Source organism: Drosophila persimilis, unplaced genomic scaffold, assembly GCF_003286085.1.
Source record: "Drosophila persimilis strain 14011-0111.01,24,50 unplaced genomic scaffold, DperRS2 tig00000000-arrow-pilon, whole genome shotgun sequence".
Lineage (NCBI taxonomy): Eukaryota > Metazoa > Arthropoda > Insecta > Diptera > Drosophilidae > Drosophila > Drosophila persimilis.
The window spans coordinates 24,253,431-24,270,413 of NW_020825288.1; the positions used below are offsets into that span (position 1 = coordinate 24,253,431).

General features: G+C 37.3%; 1 protein-coding gene across 5 annotated transcripts in view; it reads left to right on the forward strand.

Annotated features, from left to right (window-relative positions):
* LOC6591785 (tight junction protein ZO-2) overlaps nucleotides 1-16,983 on the forward strand; it is a 122,027-nt gene that overhangs the window by 1,213 nt on the left and 103,831 nt on the right. The gene's annotated exons all lie outside the window — the stretch shown is intronic.

Sequence of the window (16,983 nt, forward strand, 5' to 3'; positions counted from 1 at the left end):
GCCAATCTCTGGCCGTGTGGTAGTGGGAGACTGTGTGGGCGTTGGTGGTGTGTGTGGGGGCAGTGACGTGACAAGGGGGCCCACCATTTACAGTGGCGCGTCGATAATAATTGTCATTATTAAAGATTATTCAGCTGATTATGCAGACCATAGAATTTATGCAAATTCTGATATTTTTTATGATGTGGCAGGTGGCATTTGATGCACGTTCTTCAGAAGATGTGAAATATCATGGAAAGAAAAACTTGAGATCTGTTCTGTCTTCTCGTCTTCCAAAGAAAAACTCTTATCAAGCCTTGAAATTGTAGTGGAGTTTGGTATTCAAATAACAGAAAGAAAAAAACCCGAGAGAATTTATTCGTTTTCATATTTGTGTGTTGATAAGGAAACCCCTCTTCCTGTGGTTCATCAACAAAAACGAATGATAAACCCCTCCTTTCTCAGGATAATAAGCTATTCGGAAAGTGATTTTGTTTACCACAAGAAAGAAATTTGTTATCTGTTTAGGGGAAGATTATTGAAAGAAAATTACATTAATTTCATTTCTTCTATTTTAATTAATTTTCCATAGAGATTTCACTGAATATTATATCCACATTCCAATTCAAGATTAATCTTTGGCAAACACTCTGAGATCACACCTTTTTCCACTCCCTATTTCCCAGCAATTCCCCCAACAATCCATCAAAACTTTTGCACAGCTATGGAGGAACCATCCACGCGCTGATTCATTGACCCACAACTTGAACGAACAGCTGAAGCCAAGCCCATACCATATCATACCATACCATACCATACCATACACATCCCATCACATCTGAGAGTCGTCTTCCACAAGAAACTACGAAAACAACATGCTGTCGGCGGTGTGTGCATGTAAATTTTGCTGCCCAGACGTGTAAATTACCCCAAAGAACACGGAGAACCAGGCTGGAAGACGAGCAGTACGAAGAGTAGGAGTATAGGACCGAAAATACAGATTATAGCTAAAATAACAAGAACAATGGATAGAGAAGAACTCCAGAACTCTTGTTGTTGATCTTTAGATTTCGCTTGTTTTTTTTTTGTTTTTCTCTCTCTAATGAAAAGGTTGGGGAAAAAAAAAATAATCGTATAAGATGCAAAAGAACCCAAAAAGAAATGGAAATAAAATCACATCAAAAGCAACAAAGTAAAAGAAGATCTAGAAAAAGTAAAAGAAAAACAAGAGAAAATCTAGAATAGTACAAGAAAAATGTATGATAGTCTCGAAAAGTGGATAAAGTAAGTAAAGTAATGAAATTGAACGTGAAATGATATTTATAATGAATAAATAGAAGTAAATACGACTTAAAGGGGAAGGTTTAAACCCTTATGGTTGGTAGGGATTTATAAGGAATCAATAAATCATCAATACTTAAAAGATCCTTATGATCACAAGCATATTGATTGTTGCACGTCTCAATCCTAAGTTATACTTAGGCATAGGATATTCAATGGTGAGGATAGGATATTAGTAGGATTAGTAATGCCTCTGAAAATGTCTTTATAGGGTATTCAAAAGTGCCAAGCAACACGAGGACAAAAAAAAAAAAACAATACAAAAACAAACCATGGCCAAGCGTAAAGCCCTCGATCACGTTTTACGATTTCGAATACGATTACAGAAAAAAAAAACAGAGAACCATTGAGGGACGTAGAGTGGGAGAGAGAGAGAGAGAGGGAGAAACGTTAGCATTACGCGTGGTCCAAGTCAACGTGTATGTGCCACACACTCCCCCACTATTTATCCCCCGCTCCGCGCTCCTACTCTCCTTTCATGTGTGTCGTAGACCAATCCCATTCATCATCATCATGATCACGTTGGAAAACATCATAATCCGTTTGTTGGTAGTTTCGCTTCGCTTTTACTTCTTTACGAGTTCTTTTTTTACTCCGCCGCTCTCCGCTCTCCGCTCTCCGATCTCCACCTTCCCCATTACCTGTAACGTCCCTCTCCCACTCTTACTAATGCTGGGCTGTGTCGCTCCTGCTACCTGGCCGCCCCTCTCTGCTGTTTGTTTGCTAATTTCTTGTACGTGCTCTTCTGCCTTTGCCAATGCGCTGACGCCCCACCCCTCACCATCCTACCTGCTTGAGCAACGTCTGGTTCTATGCTTTTGCTCATCAGCGTTGCGGTTACTATACCCTTTCGGAGCGAGTACGGTGAATTTGGGCAAGCGATTTGCAACATTAAACATACGGAAGGGGAGTTACAGGAGTGCCCTTCTACAGGCATGCTTCTTAATTGGAAAATTTTCTGAAGATAAAACGATCACTCTGGAAGGGTATCAAATGGTCCGCCTTCCGCTGTTGGTCTGCATCTCTTGTCATCTCTGCTCTCTTTGCCTCTGCCGCTGCCGCTGCTCTGTTCAGGTAGACAAATGCTCTTTCCTCCTGGTCGTAGAGTCGGTTCCCTTTCGTTTCTTTTACTTCTTCACGTAAATTACAATTATTTACAGCGAACGCTGCTGCTATTGCTCTCCCTCTCGCTCTCCCTCTCACCCTCTCTTCTCTTTTTTGTGCGGCGCTCCCTTTTGGTAGTGTGTTCTTTTTGCATTTGATAATTTATGCAGCATAATCTGGCCGATGACGTTTATCGTTTGCCATTCCCATTTGTCCCCTCGCTCTCTCTCTCGCTGCTTATGCTTGTGCACCTCCTTCCCCTCCTCCTTCTCCGCCCGTCGATTTCCTTTCGTGGTTCTTATCGTGTTTCTGTGCTTCATCTTTTGTGTGTGTCTCTGTTTTGTGAAGCGTTTCCTTTTATGTTTTATTTGTTGATTTCTTTGATTTCGCTTTTTTTTCTCTCCCCCTTTTATAGATTTGTTCTCTCTCTCTCACTTTTTCTCACATGCTGATAATGATGTTCACCTTTAGTTTCGTTCCATTTTCGTTTCGTTTCTACTGCGCATGCGCATCCTGTTTTTGTGTCGTTGTTTTCTACTTTTGTCCTACTTCATGCCACGCCACGCTCTCTCTCTCTCTGTCTCTCTCTCTCTTGATCTTGACCCTCTCTTCGTACACGTCTCTCTCTTTTCACCTGGCTTAAGTAGGTTTTCATCTGCTGCTGCCTGCTTCTATGTCTTGAGGCTCGCAGTTGTTGCCTTCGGATTTTCCATTGATTTCTTCCGTTCCAGTTGTTGCTGTTGGAAGGAGAGCTGCAGGATACAGCTATGCTGGAGAGAGAAAGAGTACGGTAGGAAGAGGAGAGCGAAATGGGTCGTCTCTTGACAGTGTTTGTTGTTGCTTTTGAATACCATTTCTTGGAGAGAAACGATGCATGGTATATTACCATATAAACCTTATAACAGAAGTTCTTTTCTAAGAATTAAATCTCTCGCTTAACCCAAGATGGTCATACTTGAACGTACTTTCTCATAATGATGATCTAAATATAACTACAAATCTAAAAAAAAGGTCAGGACATACGATCGATGATCTTCCATTGGTACGGTGGTTTTAAAAGGGTATTAGAACCCTCGGCTTGTAGAAACAAGTCTTCCCCTTTATGTTTCTGAGCCTTACTTAACTTTACGTTTCTTTTTCGAGTCTAATCTTAACTCTGGTCTTGTTCGTTTGCAACAAAGTTGTTCTTGTTGCCGGTTTATTGTGGGCTTGTGCCTCGTAAAACCTCCAGTAAATGTGTTAATTTGTTCTTTCTTTTTTGTTCGGTGGAAGCGTGCTACAATCTGTTGCCGATTCTTTGATATCAGATTTAGCTCTATTCCTATTTCGAATCGAATTAGATCTTCTGGGTGGCATTGTAGATCCCTTCAAATTAATTGCAATTCCCCGCGATTACTATGTAATTTCCACTCTGTCGGTCGCCCTATTTAACCATTATTCATTTCGGTAGCTGATCGCAAGTTATGGTCAGATGTGGCCCATGGTAGGGTTTCTTTCCGGACAGACTCTGGGACAATCTCGTAAGCCGCTTACCCACACAACTGTCACGCAATCAGCCAACGATCCTCAGCAGGCAGCAGCAGCAGCAGCAGCAGGTAACTTGTTTGTCCCTCTTTCAACCATTTTCCCTGTTTCTACGCTTGTTCTGGGGCCCCAAAGAATAACAGAAACAACAACAGAGACGAAGAAAAAACAAGTAAAGAGGCCTCACGGCTGTTGGGTCTAAAAGATACCCTTTAATCGGATCTTGAACTTTGCAAAAAGAATCCACAAATATATACATATTTATCCGATCGGCATAAGATTTGGCAAATAGATAGATAATAGTAGTGTTTATAACCGTACTTCACATGATAATAATATCTTAATGACTATGGATGCTGAAAATATTTCTTAATCTAAAAAAACTAAATTAATAAACATATAAAAAACACAATTTATATTAAAAGAATGTACATATGTATATTTAGAATATTAAAATAATTTTGTGCTAAGGCCAAGTAAATAAATAAAGAAAGAAATAATCTTGGATCTGCTAACCAAAAATGGCATCTGACATATCTCCAAGATCCAAAGAAGCCTTCATCCAGTATTCCTCGTACCAATGCATACCTCCCCTCAGTGCTGTATGCCCTACCGCCGCCTTCGACTACAGGGCATGCAGCGCTATGACTCATTCGGCTGTAAAGCCATTCTCCAGAAACGCCGCTCACTCGTTTCCAGACTTCTGGCTGGCTGCTGCTGGCGTCTGTTCTGCTGCAGCGGCGCTGCCGCGACTGCAGATGGAAGTGCAGTTTAACTGTTTCTCTGCTTGATGTCTCTGCGCTGCGCTGCGCTGCGTTGCGCTGCGCTTTGCTGTTTCCCACTGGAAAAAAATAGTGTAAAGGAAGAGCGAGGGAGAAGCACGGGAGGGAGCAGAGCAGAGCCGTTGTATTTACTGCATTCTGACCTGCTGGGAGTTGAGAGCTGAACAATACAGCATCATCCGATCCGAGTTCTCTTGAGAGATGTAATGCTTCCTCTTTGCTGGATGTGCTCTTTCCTCTCCCTCTCTCCCTCTTTCTCTATATCTATTTTTTGTTATATTTTGTACAAGTCATTAGCTTTAATTTACAAAAAAAAACCAATACAAATACCAAATACGCTTGGTTGTAGTTTCATTCATAAAGAAGTACCCTAATAAGGTATTTTCTAATAGATCATGGTCTCAAGCTCCCTTGAGATTTTCCCGAGCCTGTTCTACCTTCAGTTCCAATGTCTTTCTCTCAATCGCGATGATTCAACGCGATGAAATGGAAGTACTTCCTTAACCATAGGTCTGCCTTGGGGACTCCCTCTCTTGCGCCCTCTCTTTTTCCATTCCTATAGGAAATTCATCAACAAGATTGATCTGTTTTACCGCTCCATTGCGCTCAATGGAGCCCAACCCTTTTATTTTATTTTTTTTATCTGGGAACTTTCTTGGTGGGCCATTGATCCCCCCCGACCGGAACCCTACAACTTTTTCGAACTTCATTTGCCATCTTTATTTTGTTTGCTTTGCTATTATTTCTTCTTCTCTGGGTTGTTGATTGATTATGATTGATTAGCTTTGATCGATTCGATCTTTTTGGGGACTCTCGACTCGCGATGGCAATGTTTGATTTAACGCTTCGTTGATCTCTGAAATGGCCAGCGACTAATGGAGTTAGCTCTTAACTTGACTTAATAGAGGCTGGGTTATTGAATCATCTCAACGAAATGATTGTCCTTGAAGTACATACATATATTTTTGTTATTTGCTACCACTATACAATATTTGTATTTCTTTGGTATATTGTTGTATTTCAGAGCGAAATATTGATTACACTTCTCTAAAGAAAACATTTGATGCCCTGCAGTTCTGTATCATTTCTAGGGGTCACACAAATCGTTTTCGAAACCCCCTCTTTATGTGACCCATTTTCGGTTCTTTTGCAATGTCTCTCAATTATTTTAAAATTACCCGTACTTTCACCCCTCCACTAGATCATTATTTCCTACCTTTTCCCCAGGAATGGGGCAGGGGCCGGGGCCGGGCCAGGAGGGCAATCGTTTAAAAATGGAACTCGGACCCCAAACAATGACCGAAACTGTGTAGCAATTCGCTTCTCTTTCTGTGTGTGTGTGTCGTTGATGGAGCAATTTTCTGGAGCCCAAAACAAAGTCTAATTTTTGCAAAAAAAAAAAAACTTTCTTTTTTTTTTTCTATTACACACAAAAGCCACGGTTGTTGTTCCTGTTTTAGTTTTTTTTTTTTGCTTGGATCTGTGTTTTGGCCTTTGTTTAGCCTTCCCCCTCGGATGTTGGTGGAAAATCGAGAGACATGGGTGGGGAGGCAATGTCAACAACAAGTACCAATACAATTTTTGCCACGCTTCGTAGCTACTGTAAAAACCAGTACTCGCATGGAGTACTCATTCAATTAATTTGAATAAATCATTAAATTCCAAGGCTGATCAAAAAAAGAAACGCCCAAGCGTTGCTTGCTTTTTTCGAATGTCAATAATTTAATCAATTAAATAACAGCTCAAAATATTACAAGTTGAAACATTGAAAGATGATATGGGGTTTCCATCACTCGAAGGAAAAGCCACAATCCACAACCCCCGAATGCGATTGTGGTACTTTTTGTTATTTGTAAATATAATAGAATGATTATCTTCGAATGTCATGTGGATTCAGTAATAGTCACTGATTTTTTTGGATGGGAAGATATGGAAGAAGGAAAGACATTCCCTCAGAGTGTTTGTAGCTGAAGTTTGAACTTTAATTGACTCAAAATTATTTGAAGAGTCATTTTAGAATTTTAGATGAGAAAAGATGTGAAATTATACGATAATATTCGATATTTTTAAGGGACATTTTACTCTCTAGAGATATTCGTGGTTTGCCAGTCACACGTTAACGTAAATAATGAAATAGAAAGCGTCATTCCATTCTGGAGATCATAGTCCCATAGAAACCTGAACTGCAAATATTCTAAAAATGCTTTTAATAAAACCAATAAACCACCAAACACTCCATTCCCCAAGGGGGGGTGCCATTAAAGGGAATCCCCCCTCCGTTCGAACAGTAATGTGATATCGTTATCAATAATTTATTTACTTTTAATCGAATGGAAAAAATACCATAAAATGAACATGATTTTCATTGGTTTTATTCTCCAATTTATGGGTTCTCTGAAGGGGTCATCTGGGGTTCAATCTGTCTGCCATTGACCAGATGTCACTCTTCTCCGTAGCACTCTTTCTGCCTCGTTTCTCTCTGATCTCACTGTGTGGTCATTTCTTGTGGTTTTTCTAGAGACAGAAGAGTGCGGTATATGACAGCTTTTAATGCCGCCTCGAGGCGGAAATGGTAATACAAACTTTATGGCTGCCCCACAGTGGGGCACACAGAGAGATTCTCAAAGAAACCCAGAACCCAGAACTTTCCAAGAAGTCAGAGGAAGAGGCACAGGCAGAGGCCGAGGCAGAGGGCAGCTCTTCTGTACACAAAGATTTTTGCTGACTTTTGCCAAAAACTTTGTTTATGGCTCTAAAATATGTTGAAATTCGACAAAGAAAACCAACAAAGATTTTCAAAATTGGTTTCTACTTGTGAATAGTCGATTAATTAATCGATTTATATACAAATTAATGCTAATTTTAATCGAATGAAGTTAATCGAACGATTAATCTAGTACTTTGTTGCCGATATATCGACAACCATTAATCCAGAGAGCTTTTATTGATATAATTATCAGCATACTTTCGCATAATAATAATATGTTAAGTAAATCTCTTGGAAAATCAATCAAACACCCAACACTCCCATCGAGCCATTAAACGATGTATCCTTTTTTAATTTTCAAGTGTTCTATAAATTGCAGCCGACAACAAATCATAAAACTTTGATCAACATGTACTCCCCTCCCCGCCCATCCCCTCCCCTCCACTCAGGGATCCACGGATCCAACCATCGAAGATTGTTCAATTTTCAGTTGCAACTATTTCTGCACTGGGAGGGAGCATAAATCAGTTTAAAATGGTTTTTTTTTTTTTTATATATATATGATTATCAATCACCATTAAGTGAGTGGAAAATACTTACTCCACTGCACTGCACTCCACTCCATTCGATGGAGGAGCCACTAACTAGCTAGTGAGATGTTAATCGGAGCAGAGCAGGCTAGTGATCCGCGGACATTTATCATTATTCCTAGAGGAGGCGTCGACTCAACAGCTAGGGCCATAAATTCGCTTCAAAAAACTAATATGCACAGCAACCTATAGAGCCCTATAAAAAGCTATAAAACTGATGCCAGGGAATACCCTGTATGGATCGAGGATGGGGAATCCAAAGGGGGGCGCCACAGCTTCCGGCAAAGGTCTCTCAATCATCCACCATCCACGGGGATGGGACCGACCAACCGGACCTCTATGTTCATTCTTCACTCTCTCCTGTCTCTCTCTCTCTCTCTCTTTAATGAAATTTCTTAATTGAAGCAGCAGCAGAGGCAGCAGCTGCCACTGAGACGCCAGACGCCAGACGGCAGACGCCGGACGCCACTGTAGACTCGTTCCTTCCTCTGATTTTCTCTGATTTTGATCTATATTAATCAAGAGATCCCCAACATGATGTTCGTTGTGTGTGAGTCTGGTTTCTGTCTGTAGAAAGCGAATGTTTTTGATTAAATTATCTCAGATTTTTGAATATTTTGCTTTTTTTTTCTTTCTGTTTTCTCAGTCGGTGGCTTATGCAAATTTATTGCATTTTTATTTATTTCAACACCATATATTTTTTGTTTAAAAGGTAGCCTTCGCCCACGCCCACGCCATAGAAATCACTCGGAGATCTCTACCAATTCCCTTTTGAAGATTTCTTTGGCTATTTCCAGTTCCGGTTCCACTTTGAACATAAACTTTTGCTCTTTTGAAACTCGATAGTTTCAAAATTGATTTAACCATAAATTGTTTGGCAATTGATTCAGAATTTATTAAATTAATTTTATTTGCGATTGGAAATTAATTCAGAATTTATTCGATTTTATTTGAATTAGATTTATTTGAAAAACGCCTGAATTCTCTTTGAATTTAATTTTCATTTATTTTTGTTTTTTGCCAAGCAAAACAAATAAAAGCCCCTGAATAATTGCCATTGCTATGCCAGTGGGCGTAATGAATGCCTTGCCGTCAGTTAATTTATCCACTATACTCGGACTTTACTTTACCTCCACTTTGGCCGGCACTCCCGGCCCCCGCTCTCGTTGCACCTGTCGGCCCGTTGCCGTCACCGCAAAACATTGAACAAACATTCGCTGATTGGAAGCCATTTGTTTAGGGGCCTTATAAGCGCACAGACACATGCATAGAAACACTCATGCAAGTTAACGTACCCAATTCCATTGAGCTCTTATACGAGTTGTAGACAATCTTTGGCTTTCCAAAACGAAAACAATTTCAATCTTGGGCCTCCGCCTAATTGATTTCTAAGATGTACAATCTCAAGCGCCCCCGCCGCAACCCCAATCTTTGACACTCGCCTAAATGGAAAACCAATGTTTGCCCACACCCGGCTTCTCATAAACAATCTCACTCCCGGCTTTCTGCAGATCCTGCACTTTAGGCCTTTTACAGTTCTCTCTTTGGATGACGAAATCCAATACTCGGGATGGCGAAATCAATTGAAATGTTTATAGAAAAACGATTCCCGAAAGGGATCAACGATGCAAAGATCAGAAAGTTCAAATCAGTCTTGATCCAGCAGCGACACCGCAAAGTCTAGCTCAATATTAAGATCGCGCAATCCCTTGCCCGGAATTCCTTTGTGACCCTCTACTTAAATCTATATCAGTGAAGTTCGAAGTAAAATAAAAACTTTTTAAAAACACAATCCGCTACCGCTATTGTTTAATTGGCGCCCAACGTGGGGCGACGTTGTATAAAAAACACCGAATGATAAAAGTGTTGCGTCGTGCCGAAACCCGAAGGACAATTAATTAATGGAATAAATCCTTCAAAATTAAAAACGCGGAGTGACTGTGTGATATAGATAAAAAAAAGTGAGATAAAAAGGAAACAAACCGGAGCTTAGGGTGTGCAAAAACAAATACAAATACAAATACAAATACAAATACAAATACAAATACAACGCAAAATACAAATAAAACAAAAAGCTAATCAAGGCAATTCGTAAATACAAAAAAAACCAAAGAAACCCAAAGTTTTTAAAAAACAAAACCAACAAAACCGACAAAACCAAAATACAAAGAAAGTGAAACGATTAGCGAAGCCAAAGAAGGAAGACCCCCAGAAGACCCAGCTGAGCAAAGAAATTTAAGAAGGAAGACCCGTTCGAAGATCTGCCAAACTAAGAAGGACGACCCCTACCGGATATTTCGTGAGCAAGAGTTGTATTAATAAATATATAAGTTCAATTAGGATATATAAGATTATAAAAACTAACATATAAGAAAAATTAAAAGTGGATCAGCTAACTTTAGATTTTGAAAAACTAAAAATGATTAACTCTCAAGCAAGGACCGATCTCACAGCAGATCTGGTCAAACAATTGATAGCACTTCAAATTTCACAAGTACAAGAGCAAATTGTAAATTTAAAACAACAAATAGAAACTAAATCCGATCAGGTATCGGATTATCAGGCAGAAACAATAGACGAGACAATAAGAGACGACACCACATTGAAGGTAATAGAATCCCTACCAATTTTTAATGGTGGATTAAACCAATATGTAGGATGGAGGGAAGCTGCAGAAACTGCAGTGAAGTTATATAAGAAAGGAAGTAAGCAATATTATATTGCATTAACAATTTTGAGAAACAAAATAACAGGACCAGCACATGACGCACTGACCAACCACGGGACAGTTCTAAATTTTGATGCCATACTTTCACGGCTTGACTTTGTTTACAGTGACAAGAGACCTATTTACATAATAGAACAGGAATTAAGCGTTCTCCGACAAGGGAACCTTTCAATTATAGATTTCTATAACGAGGTTAACAAGAAAATGACCTTGTTAATAAATAAGACAATAATGACTCACGGAAAGGACAGTGAGATCACCAAAGAATCAAATAAAAAAATTAGAGACAATGCCTTACGCATTTTTGTCACTGGCCTAAACGGCGGCATTGCTGAAATCCTATTTTCATTGAATCCCCCAGATTTACCGAATGCCTTAGCAAAGGTACAGGAATTGCAATCTAATAACATTCGGGCCCAATTTGCCTACCAATTCAGCGGTCCCAGAAATTCAGGGAATAATAATTTTAATACCTTAAGATTCAACCAACGACAACCTAGGACTAACAGTTCACCATTCGACCAAAAAAGGGATTTGCAGAGGAATAACATGTCTTGGGGACAACCCTATTTCTTGGGTAATAGACAACAAAATCAGGCCCCAGAACCAATGGAGGTAGACGAATCTATACAAATCCGGAACCGACAGAACAGCAATCAATTCAGGGGAAATAATAACAATAGAAACTATCGGGAGAATACTAACGGTTATTATAGGAGAAATAATAACAATTATAACAATTATAGCCAAGCCCAGCATTTTAGGGCAAACGTAGTACCGAATAATCAGTCTAACGACAATCAAGCGCAGAAACGAAAGCTAAACGAAATGTCGGAACAACCGGCTAATAAAGCAATGAGGATAAATAACATTGAGGAGGATCATTTTTTAGATCAGCCCCCGAAGTAGGTCTGCCCTACCTAAAAAGAGTAGACAAAAAAATAAACAGAGAATTAAAAGTTTTGATAGATACGGGAGCAACTTCCTGTTATATAAAAAAAGGAATTTACGACAATAAAAAAGAATTACCAATCTATAAGAAAGTTGCTACAGTGAATGGGTTTTCAATAATTAAATATTTCCATAATATAACTATTTTCAACACAAAGCAAGTGTTTTATGAAATAGATGGAATGGAGGCAGATTTACTAATAGGATTTAACCTATTAAAGAAAATCGGAGCGGTTATTGATACAGGAAAGGGGACTTTAAGTTATAAAGACAATGAGGAGAAACTAATATATGACGAGGTCCTTTCTTTAAACAAATTAACCTTTATAGAAGGAAAAACCATCCTTCCGTTGAAGGAATATATAATAAAAAAATATTTTGAAGAAGAAAAAGAAATGAAAAGCGATTCAGTAAAGGTAGAAGGAAGTTTATATAGCTTGGGATCAAAAAATCCTGAGCACGCCGACGAAGAATTATCCGTCAATAGTTTGGGATTCAAATATCCTGAACCCGCCGTCGTTGAATTATCCGACACTAAAAGTTCGAATAGTTTGGGATTAAAGAATCCTGAACACGCCGTCGTTGAATTATCCGACAATGAACAATTTAAAAGTTTGGGATGCAAAAATCCTGAACGCGCCGTCGTAGAAATATCCGACATTCAAAATTATGCAAATTCTGAATTGAAAAAAATGAAATTGTATAACACAATAACCTACAAAGAGGACAATTTAGAAAATCTCAGAGAGAAAATGGTATCTATCATCGAAGAAGACCATGCCAATATAAATTTACAGTTACCGTTCAGAACGGATATAAAAGGAGAGATTAACACTGAACACGATAGACCGGTATATGGCAAGCAGTATCCATACGCTTATTCGGTTAACGATTTCGTTAATAACGAAATAAGTAAAATGTTAGATGAAGGTATAATCAGACCTAGTAAAAGCCCATATAATTCACCGGTAATAGTAGTACCAAAGAAGGGAGTAAATAAGGACGGAACTCCTAAGCATAGATTAGTAATAGACTTTAAGAAACTTAATGAAAACACTATACCGGATAGATACCCTATGCAAGATCCTTCAGTAATCCTTGCCAATTTAGGTAAAGCAAAATATTTCTCGGCCATTGATTTAGAGTCAGGTTTCTATCAGATTTTAATGAGGGAATCAGATATTGAAAAAACATCTTTTTCCATAAATAACGGCAAATATGAATTTCTAAGAATGCCTATGGGATTGACGAACGCTCCCAGAATTTTCCAAAGGGCAATGGACGATATACTTAGAGAACAAGTTGGGAAAACTTGTCACGTTTATATGGACGATATAATAATATTTTCAAAAACTATAGAACAACATTATAAAGATCTAATTCATATAATTCAGATATTGCAAAACGCTAACATGAAAATTTCACTAGAAAAGTCTAAATTCTTTCAATTGGAAACCAAATTTCTGGGATACATTGTTTCCCAAAATATCATTAAAACAGATCCAGACAAAATCTCCACAATACAAAACTATCCAATTCCTAAAAATATCAGAGAGCTACGTAGCTTCTTAGGACTAACAGGGTATTACAGAAAATTTGTCCGAAATTATGCCACAATTGCCAAACCTTTAACAAAATATCTGAGCGGAGTAAATGGGAAAGTTTCACGAAGGGCATCCAAGAAAGCATTAATACAGCTGGATGAACCAGCAATTGGAGCATTTAATAATTTAAAGGACAGTTTAATAGCACATATTGAATTAGTACAACCAGATTACAATAAAAAATTCACATTAACCACAGATGCATCGGACATAGCAATAGGTGCAGTTTTGTCGCAAGATGGGAATCCCATAACATTTATTTCTAAAACTTTAAGTAAAACCGAGCAATTATATGCTACTAATAAAAAAGAATTATTAGCTATTGTATGGGCATTAAAAAATTTGCGAAATTATTTATACGGAGTGAGTGGAATTGAAATACATACAGATCACCAACCTTTGTCCTTTGCAATGTCGCAAAAAAATCCAAATGTTGAAATGAAACGTTGGTATTACTTCATAGAAAGTTTCACACCAAAAATCATTTATAAGCCAGGCTCAACTAACGTAGTAGCGGACGCGTTATCTCGGATTAAAATAAATCATATGACAGATAGTGATGTCGACCAGACAGAATCAGAATCAGACATAAATACTCAGCATTCAGCAGAGAGTAGTTTCGAAAACGTCATTCAAGAGACTAGCAAGCCTCTAAACCAATTTAAACAGCAGCTACTATTAGCGCAAGGGAGATTCACAGTTCATGAGTTAGTAAGAGTTTATGAAAATACCCGACATATTATTGAATTTGATACGGTTGACAATCTGCTAATCATTTTAAAAGAATTTATTCAGCCTCACTTAACCACAGGAATACACTGCACTTTAGAAGATTTATACCTTATCCAAAATAAGCTAAAGGAAAACTTCATAAATAAATTTCTCTTCACGAGAAAGTTCCTTCAAGATGTAGTAAATTCAGAAGATAAAGCTATAATTATAGAAGAAACACATTGCAGAGCCCATAGAGGACTAGACGAAAATTACAAACAAATAACTAAGCTGTATTATTGGCCAAACCTGCACAAAAAATTAAAAGAATATATAAAAAATTGTGAGATCTGTAACAAAAACAAATATCAGAGACACCCTGTAAAAATTCCAATTGGGGAAGCTCCCATTCCAGCAAAAGAAGGAGATCAATTACACTTAGACATATACTATGCCCAAAACCTAACATTCATAACTTGTATAGATTCTTATTCCAAATACTTGGTGGTCAAGGAAATTCAAAGTAAATTAAACATTGAAAATAAGGTAATGGAAATTTTACAACACTTTCCGTTAGCAACATCATTAATGACTGACAACGAACCAAGCTTTACTTCAGCACAATTTAGATCATTCATACAAAGAAGTAACTTAACTATTTATTATGCTGATCCCAGACACAGCACCTCAAATGGTCAGGTAGAAAGGGTACATTCCACACTAACAGAAATAGCGCGGTGCATCAAGGATGAACTAAATCTAACAGATTATTCAGAAATAATAATAAGGGCGGCACTGAAATATAACCTGACGATACATTCAACGACCAATCAAATGCCATATGACATATTGTATAACAAAATAGAACACAAACATAATCCAATATTACTTAAGGAAGCTCAGACCAAAATGCTTAAGATACATAACAAAGATAGAAGAGAAAAAGATTATAAAATAGGAGAAGTAGTCTATGAAAAGAAATTCGGGGAAAGAAATAAACTACAATCCCGATACAAAAAGCAGGTAGTTAAGGAAAATCGACCGAATAAAATTATAATCAACAATAGAAACAGAATTATACATAAAGATAACATCAAATATTAAATATTTTTTCCAGAAAATGTATGCGAATATACTAATACTGACTTTTGTTATATTGACGACTGCGGAAGTAATTGACTATACGCATAGTGACTATCTATTGCTCAAAGACGACAGAGACGTTTACACTTATGAAACATACGCTGAACTTTTCCATATTACTAATTTGAGTTTTTATAGAGAGATAATTGATAAAGAATCCAAATATGTCAACAAATCAATTAATTCAGACGATGAGTGGGAAATATCAATGGACTTAAGTCTATTAAAATTAATGATTTCAGAATTAGTTCCAAAACGGAAAGAAAGGGGAATAAATGAATTAGGTACCATTTGGAAATGGATAGCAGGCAGCCCTGATCATGACGACTTTTTGAAAATACAAAATAAAGTAAATGAATTAACTGAAAATAATAATAAACAATTTGTAATAAATTCCAAATTTTTCAAAGAAATTGAATTGCTATCAAATTCATTAAAGAATGTCATCTTCAATGAAGAAACGATACTGAGAAAGCATCGTTTAAAATTAATAACTTTTGACCTACTAAATTTAGTTGATACCATAACCCTCTTAAAAGTAAACATTTTCAATACAAAAATTTTAAATAAAAACGAAATAGAGGACATTTATAAGCATGAAAAACATAATGTTGAACTGTCTGATCTGTTGGACATTGCAACGGTTAAAATAATTCGAAATGCAGATTTAATAATCATTTACATAAAATATCCTCAAATTAAAGATATTTGCAAGTTTTACCATGCAAGAGCCATCTCACAAAATGATGGAATGTTAGTTATAAGTGAAAAAGTTTGTGAATGTAAGGAGAAATACTATTTAATGAATAATTTTAAAAGTGAAACTTTTAACAATTACGCACAAATAAATTTAAAGAGTACCTGTTTCACCAATTTACTTAATGGCTTTAAAGCCAACTGCACTAAAAAAAGGGAAAAAAACAAAGAAATAGACATCATTCAGGATGGTGCCATATTAGTTTCAGGCAAAAATATCGTAGACAATACTACTTTGTTAGGATCGTATCTCCTTATATTCAACAACACAATTGTAATAAATAATATAACCCACATAAATGATAAGGGTAAAATTCTAAAATATATATCGCATCATAGATATAGCGATTTTGAATTAGTCGATTATATACAATCGAATGATAAGCAATTTTCTTTTGATAATGTTAATATTTTAAATCCCCTTATAACATTAGGTAATACGGCCTTACCATTAACAACATTATTTTTAATCATTTTGATATTGTTAATGTTATTTTACTTCGGCTATAAATTAACCAAATGTGTACTTATTAAATCAATAAGAATACCGTCAGAAGAAATAGTGGAAAGCAACATTCAAATACTGTCAGAAGAAATTAGAGCTCTATCAGAACTTCAAAATGTATCGGGACGAAACATTTAAGAATGGGGGGAGTTAACGTACCCAATTCCATTGAGCTCTTATACGAGTTGTAAACAATCTTTGGCTTTCCAAAACGAAAACAATTTCAATCTTGGGCCTCCGCCTAATTGATTTCTAAGATGTACAATCTCAAGCGCCCCCGCCGCAACCCCAATCTTTGACACTCGCCTAAATGGAAAACCAATGTTTGCCCACACCCGGCTTCTCATAAACAATCTCACTCCCGGCTTTCTGCAGATCCTGCACTTTAGGCCTTTTACAGTTCTCTCTTTGGATGACGAAATCCAATACTCGGGATGGCGAAATCAATTGAAATGTTTATAGAAAAACGATTCCCGAAAGGGATCAACGATGCAAAGATCAGAAAGTTCAAATCAGTCTTGATCCAGCAGCGACACCGCAAAGTCTAGCTCAATATTA